Raw genomic sequence first — 15,057 nt, 5'->3', positions numbered from 1 at the left:
CACTTAGGTTACTTTCATATCTTGTCTACTGTAAATAATGCTACAATGAATACAGGAGTACATAATATATTTTTTTAAAATGTGAAATATTACCATTTGCAACAACATGGACAGACCTTGAGGCTATTATGCTAAGTGAAAAATAACAGATGGAGAAAGACAAATACTGTATGATTTCCCTCATATGTGATAAAAACAAACTCATAGAGGCAGACAGCAGATTGGTGATTACCAGAGGGAGAGTGAGATGGAGAGAGGGTGATATGGGTAAACAGGGTCAATTATATGGGGATGCATAGAAACTAGACTTTTCCTGGTAAGCACAATGTAGTATATACAAATGTCAAATTTTAATGTACACCTGCAATTTATATAATGTAAATTAATGTTACCTCAGTCAAAATGATAAATTCTCAAGACTCATCATTTTATACATATTTTACTATTTATGCTTTTGAGGTTATTATACCTATTATATCTCCATAATAAAAATACTGCATAAATGTGTTGGTGCATATCTCTATTTAACTCTGCATTGGCTGTTATCATAATGTTAAATTTAAATTGGACCCAGCTGGAAGATTCATATTATGGGATCCAGAAAATTCTACAAAGGTTCTAGTGTGTTGTTGATTTTTTTAATTGATGAAGAAAATATTAATAAATCAGATTAATCTTAAATAGTTGTCATATCTGTAATAACCACATTGTGAGTGGCACAAAAATGTGGACATATTCTTTTATTACTTGGAAAGTATCAGATTTTTCTAATTTAATCTACACAGCACTATAAATGGTGAGACCTAGGCATTAAGTAATGTGCACATTGTCACATGGGCTATGAATAATGCGGACAGGATTTGAGGCACAATATATTTTTTCAGCCTTCTTACAATGTTTTAAAGGCCAGCCAAGCAGGCATAGATTGTGAGTGGGAGAAAAAAAAAAGCATTACATAGAAGTGCCAAGAAAGGATCACTTCAGTGACTTATGAATATCTGCATTATAATAATCTAATTAATGAACATCTGATTTAACATACATAGAAGTCACTTAAGTCATTGATGAATGAATAAAATTCCAAAATACACATGAGTTGTTTCATGCTTGTCTTACTAATTAATGTCAAAGAAACTATTAACCAATATTCATGTTGCAAGTGCACTTGATCATCATTTGCAACCATGAGTTACCAACAAATGAAAGATTTTGGCAAAAATCAACAAAAGCATTCTCTGAGAATCAACAGTCTATAGGCGGTTTGCAATGAAAAAAAAATATGTACTTAGTATGATTTAAAAGTTGTAGAGTACATACAATTTATAGTGGCCCAATTTATAATAAATTTATAATATATATTGTCTTTTAGAGATTTATCGACACATGACCCTCCCTTCACTACTGTCTAAGTATAGCAATGTTGCTTCTTTCAATTCTCTCTCTCTGTATCTTTAAATTTCCCTTGTTGATAGCTTCTCACTGTGTGATGCTTATTTTCTTATTAATACTGGTCTCTCACTCTGCAGGCTTCCTACAAACTTCATACCTACTGACCCAGCCTAGCAATTACTTTCTTAATTTCTTCTCTTAGCCCCCATGTTTCATTTTGAAAAATAGCTAGACTATGCCTTTCTAATTATAAATCAGACCCATCCCTTCCTGTCTAAAGTTTTCTATTATCATCTCATCATGCTTAGAGTAAAAGCCAAACTCTTCCCCAGGGCTCTTAGGGCTCAGTATAATCTAGTTCCTCCTTCTCCAGCTATATCTTGTTGTCCTCCCCTTATCACTTTCAATGTTGGTTTCCTATTCAGTCACATAGGGCTCTGCGTTCACAAGGGTCTCAATTTGGTTTAATAATCTGCTATTGCTGTCTTGACGCGTCTTAATACTTTTAAACAAGGGGCTCCACATTTTCATTTTACATCAGGACCTGCTAATTATGATCATGGCCTATCCTCAACTGGAGCACACTTTTTCCATCTTGGGTTGTTGTCATCCACCCCCACTCTCCCTAGCAAGCTTTTTCCTCAGCCATATGCCAAACTGCTTATTCTTGTCATTCAAGTCTCAGCTCCGTACAACACTTTTGTGAGGTCTTACCTATCACTCAATTGTAAATAGGCAGCTCCTCAGTACACCTTCTCCTTAACTCATTTTTTATTGTCTCCATAATATTCATCCTTTGCTGAAGTGATTTCATTCATTTAATACTGTACTTGCTTATTGTTTATCCCTCTTCATTAGAATTCTAACTGAATAAGAGCAGAGTTTTATCTATGGGATCTTGTGCTCTACTGGTAGGAGCTTCAATACTAGGAAGCACAGCAGTGATTCAATAAATATCTGCCAAATAAATGAATGAATCCATTCCTTTCGGTCATCTACCACGACTAACTCTAGTTGCCTCATCTGAAAACTTATCATTTTTGACATCATTGGACTTCTCGTATCAGTCCTTGAACTGATCCTTCAGTGTTTGTTATAGTTTTGGGTCCTTGATTGGAATGTCTATATTTTTTCCCTCTTAGTCATAAGTTCTGCTGTCTTAGTGATGTTATAAGACACTATAGAAGGCTGGAGAGGAAGTCTGCCATGGTTTGGGAGAAGAGAAATGGCACTCAAATATATTGTTTCCTACTGATAGCTCTTTAACTCTTCCAGGGCTCAGTTTATTTTTTATTTTTTATCTATAAAACCTATTAGTGTTGTGCAGTTTATATGAGAATATGTCTAAAATGAATTTAGGAGATAATTAGTGGACAGAAACTCCTCAATACATATTGGCAGTGATTCTTACATTAGATGTATGCATTTTTTTTTTATTACTAGAATCACAACTGTAAATGAGAGGTAAATCTCCTCACGTAGCCACAAGTTAAATCTAACTGTGACCTCACTAAATTGTTAATAATAAAATTATACCTATACTAGAGGCCCAGTGTATGGATTGTGCACTGGTGGGGTCCTTCAGCCTGGTCTGCAGGGATCAGGCTGAAACCAGCTCTCCAACATCCCCTAAGGCAGGGGTGGGCAAACTTTTTGACTCGAGGGACATAGTGGGTTCTTAAACTGGACCGGAGGGCCGGAACAAAAGCATGGATGGAGTGTTTGTGTGAACTAATATAAATTCAAAGTAAACATCATTACATAAAAGGGTACGGTCTTTTTCTTTTTTAGTTTTATTCATTTCAAACGGCCCACAGCTGCCCTAAGGGGTTCCGGATTGTGAGAGGGCAGTTCTTGGGTGATGCACCCCGGAATCGGGCTCCCTCCTCTCTGGTTCCTGGTGCGTCGCCCAAGAACCACCGCTGCTCCTGCATTGAGCGTCTGCCCCCTGGTGGTCATTGCACATCATAGCTACCGGCTGGTCACTTAGGCTTTTATACATATAGATAAATAACATGTCCATAGAGATATACATCTCTATCTCAATATAGTTTGTCCCCCAAAAAAGTATACATACCTTAACAGCTGATAACTTAATCTCCACTCCTTTTCCCGCTTAACTGATTTGAAATAATGGGTGAAGCCAGACTATGCTTTGAACAAAGAAAATTTTTCTACTAGATATTTTTATGGGAATACATAAAAGATAAAGTTTATATACAAAACTGGCAACAGTTGGCAAATGGAAGGCACACAAATATTGAAGGAGATGATTCTTTATATTTGCAATTCCATTGCTTCACGTTATCAGCAGTGCCTGGATCACAATGGTCATCAGTTTGAAAATAGGTATTAACAAAAAAAATTATTGATTTCTGTAGATTCATTTAAATCTTTTAAGTGAACTATATGTTAATAAACACTAACTTTATAACCATGCAAAGTGTGTATATTTTGGGGGGACACCCTATGTATACTACCCTGTTAATGTTGAACTATTTGTTTATATCTTGTATGTCTGTATGTTCTATAGATATATGCACAAATAATATTTTAACTCAGAGAAGTTTAGACATCACTCAGCTTAATGTTGCTTGTAATTATGCTTACTGTCATTCCACTTTTGTAGTGCAATCCTATTACTCTTGAATTTGAGTTTCATACTATACCTAATTATATTTGCGCACCACACAAAGATCTCCTGTAAGTAACAATAATATTCTGTAGAGACGTTTTAGATCTATGCTGTTTTTGAAACAAACTTTTTCATCACTAAGGAATAACCAATGAAGTAAAAACAAAACATCACATCAACTGGGTTATTTGGAATGCCAATTGACAACAATGTCATAACATTTTTAAAAAGGAGTTGAAGAGCAGAGTTGAAATGCTGAGAGCATAGTTTACTGTAAGTGCCTGAATCAAAGCAAGTAATCAGTGAAAGGTCAACATAACAGCCCATTGATCTGTACAAGCACATCTGCTAAACCTGGTAATAAATTCCCACGAGCTGCAGCGGCAATCCCTTCAAATGTTTGTTATATCTTTTTGTATGAGGCAGCTGACCAGAAAGTATAGCAGAACTTGCCCTTTATCAATGTTAGCACATTGTCAGTAAACTGTGGGCCACCGTACAGATTTTTATTTCTGTAAATTTAATTCTACTGAACTCACATTTTCAGCACATGCCAGTCAATGATCTATGCCCTGTGGAAATAGTACCTAATAACACCACTGATAATATACTGTCCCTGTCATTCAGGACTTCAGTCTTCCAGGTAGAAATTACATGACAACATGTCAATTACTATATTAAATGTGTGCAAAGGCTGCTTTGGAAAACAGGAGTAATCTCTGCATTTTTCTTTTTATGGTAATGTACTAGTAATTTTGGAGCTCATAAAAATTTTTAGAAAATTTTTTAATATAATTTTTATTGATTTCAAAGACGAAGGGAGAGGGAGAAAGAGATAGAAACATTAATGATGAGAGAATCATTAATCAGCTGCCTCCAACATGGCCCACACTAGGGATCGAGCCCACAACCCAGGCATATGCCCTGATGGGGAATCGAACCGTGTCCTCCTGGTTCATAGATCGACACTCAACCACTGAGCCACGCCAGCCAGGTGAAAAGAAATTACGTTTGAACTTGTCTTTGAAATCTAAGTAGCAAAAATCCTATATAATAAAGAGCTAATATGCTAATGAGACTGGACTGCAGAACAACCATCCAGACGACCTTCTGGACAAAGCTGGGGCTGCGAGGGCTGAGATCCTTGCAAGAATTTTGTGCATTGGGCCTCTAGTACAGAAATAAACATGATGTAAAAGAGGGTAGGACACATTGAATATAGAAGAAAAATAAAGGTGCATGGTCAAGAAAACGGAAGGCTTGCTTAGAGAATAGCCGAATTGTGATGGAGAAGTAATATGCAACTCCAGCAGCCATGCTGTATTACCCACCCACCACCCACCCCACAATTACTAAGCTGTTCAATAGCATTAAATAAGCAGTAGTAAATGAATAGACATGTGACAGACAAAAACAACAAAGACAAAATCTCAAGCCTTTACTACCCAAGCATAAATAATTTCAGCTCTCTTATTAAGCTGTCTTCTATTCTCATCTCCACCACACCTGATCATCACTCAAAGCTTTCTACCTAAAGTAAAGACTGTTTTAAATATATGGCATATATTTTTGGTTATTGATAGGGTTGCCATGTAAAATATAGGACACAGTTAAATCTGAACTTTGATGATATTTTTTTTAGTTATTAATATGTTGTCTAAACTTTTCATCAGCTATCATATACCGTATTTGCTGGCGTATAAGACGATTTTTTGGCCCTGAAAAATATGCCTCCAAGTCGGGGGTCGTCTTATACGCCAGGTACACTTCAGATAGACTGCCCATAGTGCTTGCCCCATGCCATAGTGGCCTCCCGATGCCCGCCCACTTCATTCCACATACCGTTCAGGCATCAGCAGTGCTGCTGGGTGTATGTTCGGCTGTTATGCGATTTTGCTGTTATGCGATTTTACCACACTCGCAAAATCGCACACAGCCGACCATACACCCAGTATGATAGCGCAAAATCGCGAATCGCGATACCATACTGGGTGTATGGTTGGCTGTGTGCGATTTTGCGAATGTGGTAAATTCGGGTTACCGTATATTTCTTTACATATGCATTGAAGATTCGCGATTTTGCGCTATCATGGTGCCTGTTAGAATGTTGAAGAGCTCGCACTTGCGCACTAGTGAGGTCCCAGGGAGTTATCTTTCTTCTATCATTGACAGTCCCTCTAGGTTGTGGGCTGCTTGCCTGTGTTCCTGAGAAGCATCTACGGTACCAGTCTATAGAGTGTGTTTTCTTTAGTGAATTACCGGTATGCTTACCGGTAATAAACTTGCACTGTTTTATGTATATGTTTGATTACATACAGCCTTGTGACAGTTTTCCTGCATGTCATAAGCATTTGAATATAAATTAAAATGTTAAAATCAAATCTGATATTGTTTTACCTTTTATTTGGTGTGTGGAAGGTGTGCGGAAGAGGGGGTAGTCTTATACGGCGAGTATATAACAAACTCTGTATTTTGAGTGGAAATGTTAGGGGGTCGTCTTATACGCCCAGTCGTCTTATACGCCAGCAAATACGGTAGGTAATCTTACATTTTTATTCCTCTAGCTGCTTTTAATAATTTATCTTACCACAGTTTTCTGTAATTTGATTATATTATGTGCTTGGAGTGATTTACTTATGTTTATTATAATTTACTTTGGATCTTCTCTGTGCCTTCCAATTCACTACTTCTGCCTAAACTATATGTCCTGTACAATATATTTTAGAGATTGTATTTTTTACCTCTAGAAATATGAGGATAATCTAACGGATATGGATATCCGCAAAGTATCAAGAAGAAATTAGGGTGTATTTTTAGCATCCTATGAACTTGCTTCTGTGTATTATGAATATTCTTTATTTCAAAATCCTAGTGGTCATTAAATCACAATGCACTTTGCCAGATAATTATGGTTAGTGCTCCTCACAGCACAATGTAAAAGCCATGAAGATGGTTAGGACTAAAGGCTCAACTCAAACATGAATGCAAACATGGGCATATATTTCTGCACACATACACACAAATACAACCATACTGGTATATGTGCATGCATATATACACACACAAAATATATTTTCATCTTAAGTATGAGTGTGTACTTTTAACGGTGTACAGTGCTGTGACCTGTTTTTTAAAAATGCAGTGTATACTCAGTTTTGAGGCTCTGACGAGAAGCCAATCCGTTCTCCTCTTGAAAAGCCATGTCCCCCTTTTGTCTCACACTCCAGGGCACGCTAAGCTGGTCCCGTCCCTCAGGGCCAGGTCCCAGAAAACTTGGGGCAGCCCCTATACCCTCAAGTTAGAAATCATAAACACTTATTAACTAGTGTCCCCCCAATAAATTCAGTAAAAAGGAAAAAAGGGGAAAATCGTAAACCTCCTTGCCCTGTCTCATCCTTTCCTTCCTGAAGAAACACAGTAAAGCACTTTTCCTTTTTCTTTCCCTCGGCCTTGTGTCAGGCCACTGCGCTTTCTGGGGGCGTCTCTGTGTGGCACCCAATGTTCTCCTTAGGCAGCTGCAGGTGTAACAAAACTGTCACACTCTCCCAGTTTCTCCCTCTGAACTGCATCTGGCCTCACCCTACCTCACCAAAGGTATCATCATTAAAACACATGCCAAGTGTAATCTTTGTCCTAAGCCTTGAACCTTTATAACCTGGCAAATGCCCAGATTCCTAAACCTTGAAATTGTAATAATATATATATGAAAACTACAGTGCACTGGTAAGATTTTTTGCCTGCATTTTCACCTGCACATTAAACATGAGAGTATATGTAACAAAGATACATATGCATGCATTTCTGTTATCTAAAGGAGAAAAATGACTATTTTCAGAATCTCTGAAGGACACATTTAAATATAGGATAAATCAAGAATGCAGTCTAGTTTGTTAGGTAGAGAGGACTGAGTCTAGTATTTAAAGTAGATGGAACTGACATCAGAAAATTAGAGGCTTACAAAATATTGGAAGAACAGCAGTAGGAAGATAAAGGAGGGATCAAGGGTAAGAAAGTAACATCTACTATTCAGGTATTTAGAAAAAGCAGAAATTGCAGAAGTCTCTGCTGATAAACTCAACCGTCTGTCTATAGTACCAATGTGTATAAGTTGCCACAAGACGTCCAAAGTTACTTGCAAAAATAAAATACATTTTATGGTGCCTACCGAAGCTATCACATTCTTGCCAATACTATAGCAGCAATAATGGCTTCTGCTTGTCTTTTATTTTTCAAATCTTGTAGGGAATGCTTTACATTGGCAGTTTCAAATTTGAAACTCTGATAGCAGAGTTTCTGAAATATGTAGTTTCTTAACAACCAGACCCTGTGATAGATAAAAGAGCATTGAAGTCAGTCTTGTCCATTCACCTCTTCTCCGATCAAGCATCTATACTTTCTCTTATCAATATTTAATTTAAAAGAACAATGTCAACTAGTGTTTTCCTTTATAATGACATTATGCATTGTATAAACTGAGATGCATTCACCTTTTCCCCAAAAAAGGAGAGATCGTAGCACACTCAATAACTGTTTCCATTCAAGTATGTTGTTCATTTCACTAATTTTTCAGTAAAAATCTGCCTTTGCTTTTCTAGAAGACATATTATTTTAACCTCTACCAGCACACCTTATATTTATACTTTGGGAAAGAGGAGGAGAATAAAAGTGGTTAATATATACAAATGAATGCAGAAAAACATGGAAGAAAAGATGCTTAGTTACTATAGACCTTGTTTTAAATTGTTAATGATGCCATTATTATTATTAATAATTTCTTTCATCTAATACCTCACTGCTTAGTAGATTTTGCTTCATTATTTTAGGAGATGATCAAAAATCTTTTTTTTCTGGGGAATCTGAGTCAAGGTCAAGATTCCTACCTTCATTAGTTTCTACTTATTTATAATTCTAGAAATTACTGCCTCCATTACTTCCATTAATACATTAATGGGTACATGAAAAGGTGTCCTATCTAGATTCCAGACTTATCCCTCATCACCATCCTGAAGCAGTGCCTATAGTCCCACTTGATAAGTTAGGCTTAGTACTCCAAAGTCATGCCTATAGTCCCACTTGATAAGTTAGGCTTAGTACTCCAAAGTCACAGCTTTCTGCCCAACGGCACAGAGAGAGAAAGATTATCCAGTGTTTGCCCTGACCAGTGTGGCTCAATTTGTTGGAATGTTGTTTCATACACAGAAGGTTACAGGTTTGGTTCCCAGTCAGGGCACATATGGGAGGGAACCAATTGATGTTTCTCTCTCACATCAATGTCTCTCTCTTTCTCTCTCCTTTCCTCTCTCTAAAAGTCAACTAAAACATATCTGCAAGTCAGGATTAAAACAAAAAAGATTGTCAAGTTATCATTCTCATATTCCAGTTTAATAGAAATACTGCATCCATTATGGTGGGAGCAATTCTATGCTGGCAACTACATGCATGCCTTAACAGAGTTGAGGATGAAAGGAACATGTTTGCAATGGTGTTATTGGGCAATAATTCAAGGAACCAAATTTCAGTCTCTAATTTTTGAACCTGTGTAATCTAACAAAAATTCTATATCATGTATTGGTCACTGGTTAAAACATAATAACATATCTTGAAGGATAGCACTAGAAACTTTCAAGTTATTGTCTCCTTGTGGGTTCTATCAGTAAGATTTGAATATGCTATGACATCATTCTCACCTATTAGATATTTCTCTATGGTTTGGGACATAGTAATATTAATTCAACTGGTGTATTTATATTGTCTCATTTTTTGGTAGTAAAATGTATTCCTTGGTCAAAAGTAAAGTAATTTTATATCATTATAGTGACTAAGGCATTCTATAAGAACATATATTTTTGTGTCTGGTGGAATTATGTATGGCAGTCAAGAAAGACAAATGCATATTTAGAGTAATTGCCATTTCTAGTGACCAACTGTTCTCATCTAATTCATAGCCCTGAATACTGCTGTCTGTAGTACCCCATACTGGCTATCTGGCCAGATTAAAGTCTATCTCATCTGATAAAAATATATATGGATCAGACCCTGCTTTTTATGGTTACCATTTGCTTGGAATGTCTTTTTCCATCCCTTCACAATCTATGTACATTTTTAAAGGCTACAGTAAGTCTCTCGTAGGCAGCATATCTTTGGATCTTGTGATTTTTTTACCCCACTCAGTAATTCTGTGTGTTTTGACTGGAAAATGCAATCTGTTTATGTTTAAAGTAATTATTCATAGGTAAGGATTTACTATTCCCATATTGCTGTTTTATGGCTCTCTCATAGATCTACTATTCCCTGCCTCTTATTCTACTGTATTTTTTGTGTATTTTGATATGTCTTGATATCAGTATTTTTTTGGTTCTTTAATATATCTTTATAAAATTGATTTTAGAGAGAGAAGAAGGGAGAGGGATTCAGAGATAGAAATATCAAAAAGAGGGAAATATCAATTGTCTGCCTCTTGCACGCCCCGCGCCAGGGATCAAGTCTGCAACCTGGGCATGTGTATTGACCTGGAATTGAACCAGGGATCTATTGGTTCATGGGTCGATATCAACCATTGAGCAACACCAGCTGAGCTATTTTAACTTCTTAATCAAATATTTTTTTTAAAAATTACTACATGTTTTACCCTTCCCATCAATGTTTTTAAAAAATTATAACACCCTATTTTAAACTTATAAAACTAAACTTGATGTCATTCCTAAATTTTACACTTTTACTTCTTGTCCACCTTACATTTTAGCTTATTGACATTACAGTTTCCAGTTTTTAAATATAGTGTATCAAATAAAAGACTATTATAAGTATGGTTATTTTTACTATGTTGTGGATATGTTTTTTTGTTTTTTACTTTTTAAACTATAGTTTTAAGTGAATTTCATTCCTTCATTACCATTTTACAAAATCTAACTGATTACTTACCATTACCATTGAGATTTACTGGTAATGGTAAATAGACTTTTAATGAAAAATGGTAAAAAGAGACAAAAGAAAGTCATTATATCATGACAAAGGGGAAAGTACATCAGGATGATATGAAAATTGTAACTATTTATCCACCTTTGGAGCAAAAAGTAAGAGATAAAAGAAGAAATAAACAGCAATATTGTAGGGTGCGGCTATAGGGTTAAGCCTCAGACTGACCTGTTGACAAAGTCACAAACAAGTCCCAGCTTAGAGGGCACAGTCCTCTTAGCATAATTAAGCTTGAGCTTATGATGCTCCCTAGATCTTATCTGGGAAACTAATGGGCTGAGGGAGATGCAGCAATTGCTGCCAAAACAAGTGAACCTCTCAAGAACATTGTAACTATGGCCAAAACAAGTGAACCTCTCAAGAACAGCGTAACTATGGTGACCACTACCTTGTTTACCTCTGGCTATAAAATAAAGGCTCAGCTTGCCTCTGGATCTCTCTCTGTGGCCTCAGCCAGGCACAGGAAGATCCACCTACGCCAAGGGTGGGCAAACTTTTTGACTCGAGGGCCACAATGGGTTCTTAAACTGGACCGGAGGGCCGGAACAAAAGCATGGATGGAGTGTTTGTGTGAACTAATATAAATTCAAAGTAAACATCATTACATAAAAGGATATGGTCTTTTTTTTTCAATAGTTTTATTCATTTCAAAAGGGCCGGATCCGGCCCATGGGCCATAGTTTGCCCAGGGATGACCTCCACCCAGCTCTTTGTCTGTCATTTCTCCATCCTTTCTCCACCCTCACTCAGACTTTTGAACCCTTGGCTCAGCTGGCTCGGCCCATGTGGTGCCCGATGCGGGGCCTGAGTTCGGGGGAACTACAGTTGTCAGGTGAAAAGATGCTCCAGTGAAGCACGTGCAGAAAACAAGAAGGAAGGTAAGGAGCGAAGTTCAGTGACATAACTAGGTGTAAAATATGGGAAATTCAGGATTGTGGGAAAAGAATTTATATATAGACAATGCTTAATGTTATGCTCTAAGCACGGGGCTGTTCTGTGAGGTATCAACAGCTCATAGATTTGTTGGATTTTGTAAGTAAAACCTGCCCGTGATTTCCTGAGGAAGGAAAGGTAAATGTAGAGACGTGGGAGAAGGTAGGAAAACAACTTAGAGATTCGTGTTTGTGCTGACATTGGACCAGCCTATGTTCGGGGAATAGTATCAGCTGCTGCATTCGCTGGTCAGCAGAAAAAGGAAAGGGGCTGCTGTGGCAACCAATGCCCGCTAGGCAGGGAAACTTCAAGCAGGGCCGGCCCCACCAAACAGCAGGGGCCTTATCCTTAACCCCACTGCAGCCTTTCCAGCCGACTCAGTAAACCTTTATCATGCCACCCCGGGAAGCGCAGGATTGGCAAGTTCTCCCTGGGCCGATAGATCAGGACTCAGGGCAATAGTGAAAAGCACCAATCCTACTGTTAAAATGCAACTATAAAAACAAAACAAAGGGGGGGGGGGTGTTACCTATTAAATTGAAGAATGTTATCTGTTAAATTTTTTGAATTACAATGCATAGAATTGTACAGTGGCTGAAAGGCATCAGGCCTCCTGACAAGAGTTTTACCAGATTCAGTAATGATGTGGGGAAGAGGTTGTGTTTTGTATATTTCCAGAAGGAGCAGCACGGCCAATTTGGGTACCAAAGCGTTATGTGTGTCACCACAATGAACCCAGAGAAGCTCCTTGGCCCATCATTCAAAAGACTGAGAGTTGCCCAGTTGACAGCAATACAGAAAAGGAAGATGATGAAAGCTATGCAAGGGACTGAGGTGCCAACATGGGGTCAGCTGAAGAAGTTAACAACTAAGGCCCAGCAGATGTAAGGTTAAAAATGTTAACACATTGGCATTGTTTTGTTAATAGCCAGAGCTTTATGTTTAAGTTTTAAAATGTTGATGTGTCTGTAGTTTGGGTTTTGCATGCCATGTTTTGTTATTGTTTTAATAGCCAGAGTTTTGTTCTTGATGCTTAAGTTTTACTTTCATTATGGTAGCTTAAGAACTTTCATTACAGTAGCTTAAAAATTAAAAAAGGGCGAGATGTAGGACACGGCTATAGGGTTAAGCCTTCGACTGACCTGTTGGCAAAGCCACAAACAAGTCCCAGCTTAAAGGACACAGTCCTCTTAGCATAATTAGCTTGACCTTATGATGCTCCCTAGATCTTACCTTAATGGTCTGAGGGAGGTGCAGGAAGTTCTGCCAAAACAACTGAAACTCACAAGAACATTGTAACTATGGTGACCACTACCGTATTAACCTCTGGCTATAAAATAAAGGCTCAGCTTGCCTCTGGATCTCTCTCTGTGGCCTCAGCCAGGCACAGGAAGATCCACCTAGACCCAGCTTATTCTCTTTGTCATTTCTCCATCCTTTTGTCGCCCTCACTCAGGCTTTTGAACCCTTGGCTGAGCTGACTCAGCCCACAATATAATAATAGTTGGGGACTTTAAAACCCCATGTTCAACAATTAATAGATCAGCCAGATAGATAGTCAATAAGGAAACTGAAAACTTGAACAACACTATAGCTCAAATGAACCTAACACACATACAGAGAACATTCTATCTGACAACAGAAAAGCACATATTCTTCTCAAGCACATGTGGAACATTTTCTAGGACAGACCATGTGTTAAGCCACAAAACAAGTTTTAGCAACTTAAAGAATATTAAGCCCTCACCCTGGAGTATTATCCTGATATGCAGCTCCAATCCCCAGTCAGGGCACATACAAGAATCAACCAATGAATACATTAATAAGTAGAACAACAAACCTCTCTCTTTCAAATCAATAAATTAAAAAAAAAATTTTAATTATTCAAAGTATCTAGTATGACCATTTTCTTATTACAAACTTACAAATCAGTAACAGGAGGAAAACTAGAAACTTAAAAAATACATGGAAATTAAAAAACACTGCCTGAACAATGCATCAAATCAGAAATTAAAGGGAAAATAAAGTCTTTGAGAAAAACAAAAATGAAAACATAACAAAATTTACAGGATATAGCAAAAGCAATTCCCACTTTGGAAAACAGTAAAGAGACTCTGAAAAATTGAAAATAGAGCTACCATTAGCCCAGAAGTACCACTGGGTACACATCTGAAGGAAATGACAATACTATGTCAAAGAGTTATCTACACCCCATGGTCAAGCAGCATTATTTATGACAGCCAAGACATGGAAACAACCTAAGTGTCCACTGATGGATACATGGATAAATAAGCTGTGGTTGTGGTATGTATGTTTAATGTCATATGATGGAATATATATATATTAGAGGTAGAGGCCCAGTGCACAAAAATTTGTGCACTCAGGGGGGAGGGGGGATCCCTCAGCCTGGCCTGTGCCCTCTCGCAGTCTGGGACCCCTCGGGAGATAACAACCTGCTGGCTTAGGCCTGCTCCCAGGTGGCAGAGGGCAGGCCCAATCCCTAGGTGCAGCCCTTGGTTGGGCTCAGAGCAGGGCCGATTGGGGAGTTGGGGCGCCGCCCCCTGTCATGCACAGAGCAGGGCAATCGGGAGGTTGTGATACCACCCTCAGTCACGCTAAGGGTAAGGCTCATTGGGGGGTTGGGGCACTGTCCCCTGTCACACTCAAGGCAGAGTCGATGGGGAGGTTGCAGCGCCACCCCATGTCACCCACAGAGCAGGGCCAATCAGGGGGTTGGGGCACTGCGGCACCACCCCCTGTCACTCTCAGAGCAGGGCCCATCAGGGGAGTTGGGGCGCCACCCCCTGTCACACACAGAGCCGCAGGGGGATCAGGGGGTTTGGGCGATGCCCCCTGTCACGCTGATCCTGGTGCCAGGAGGCCTCGCGGCTCCGCTGATCCTGGTGCTTGGAGGCATATTATTCTTTTACTATATAGGGTAGAGGCCTGGTGCATGGGTGCGGGCTGGCTGGTGTGCCCTTAAGGGTGTCCTGGATCAGGGTAGGGGTCCCCACTGGGGTGCCTGGATATATATATTAGATAGGATATATATCTACATTAATAAAAGAGAAATATGGTAACTGGCGTACGACCGCTACCCTTTTCAATGGCTAATCAGTGCTATA

The sequence above is a fragment of the Myotis davidii genome, unplaced genomic scaffold (genome assembly GCF_000327345.1).
Source record: "Myotis davidii unplaced genomic scaffold, ASM32734v1 scaffold8, whole genome shotgun sequence".
NCBI classification, from domain to species: Eukaryota; Metazoa; Chordata; class Mammalia; order Chiroptera; family Vespertilionidae; genus Myotis; species Myotis davidii.
This window is presented reverse-complemented; position numbering follows the sequence as displayed.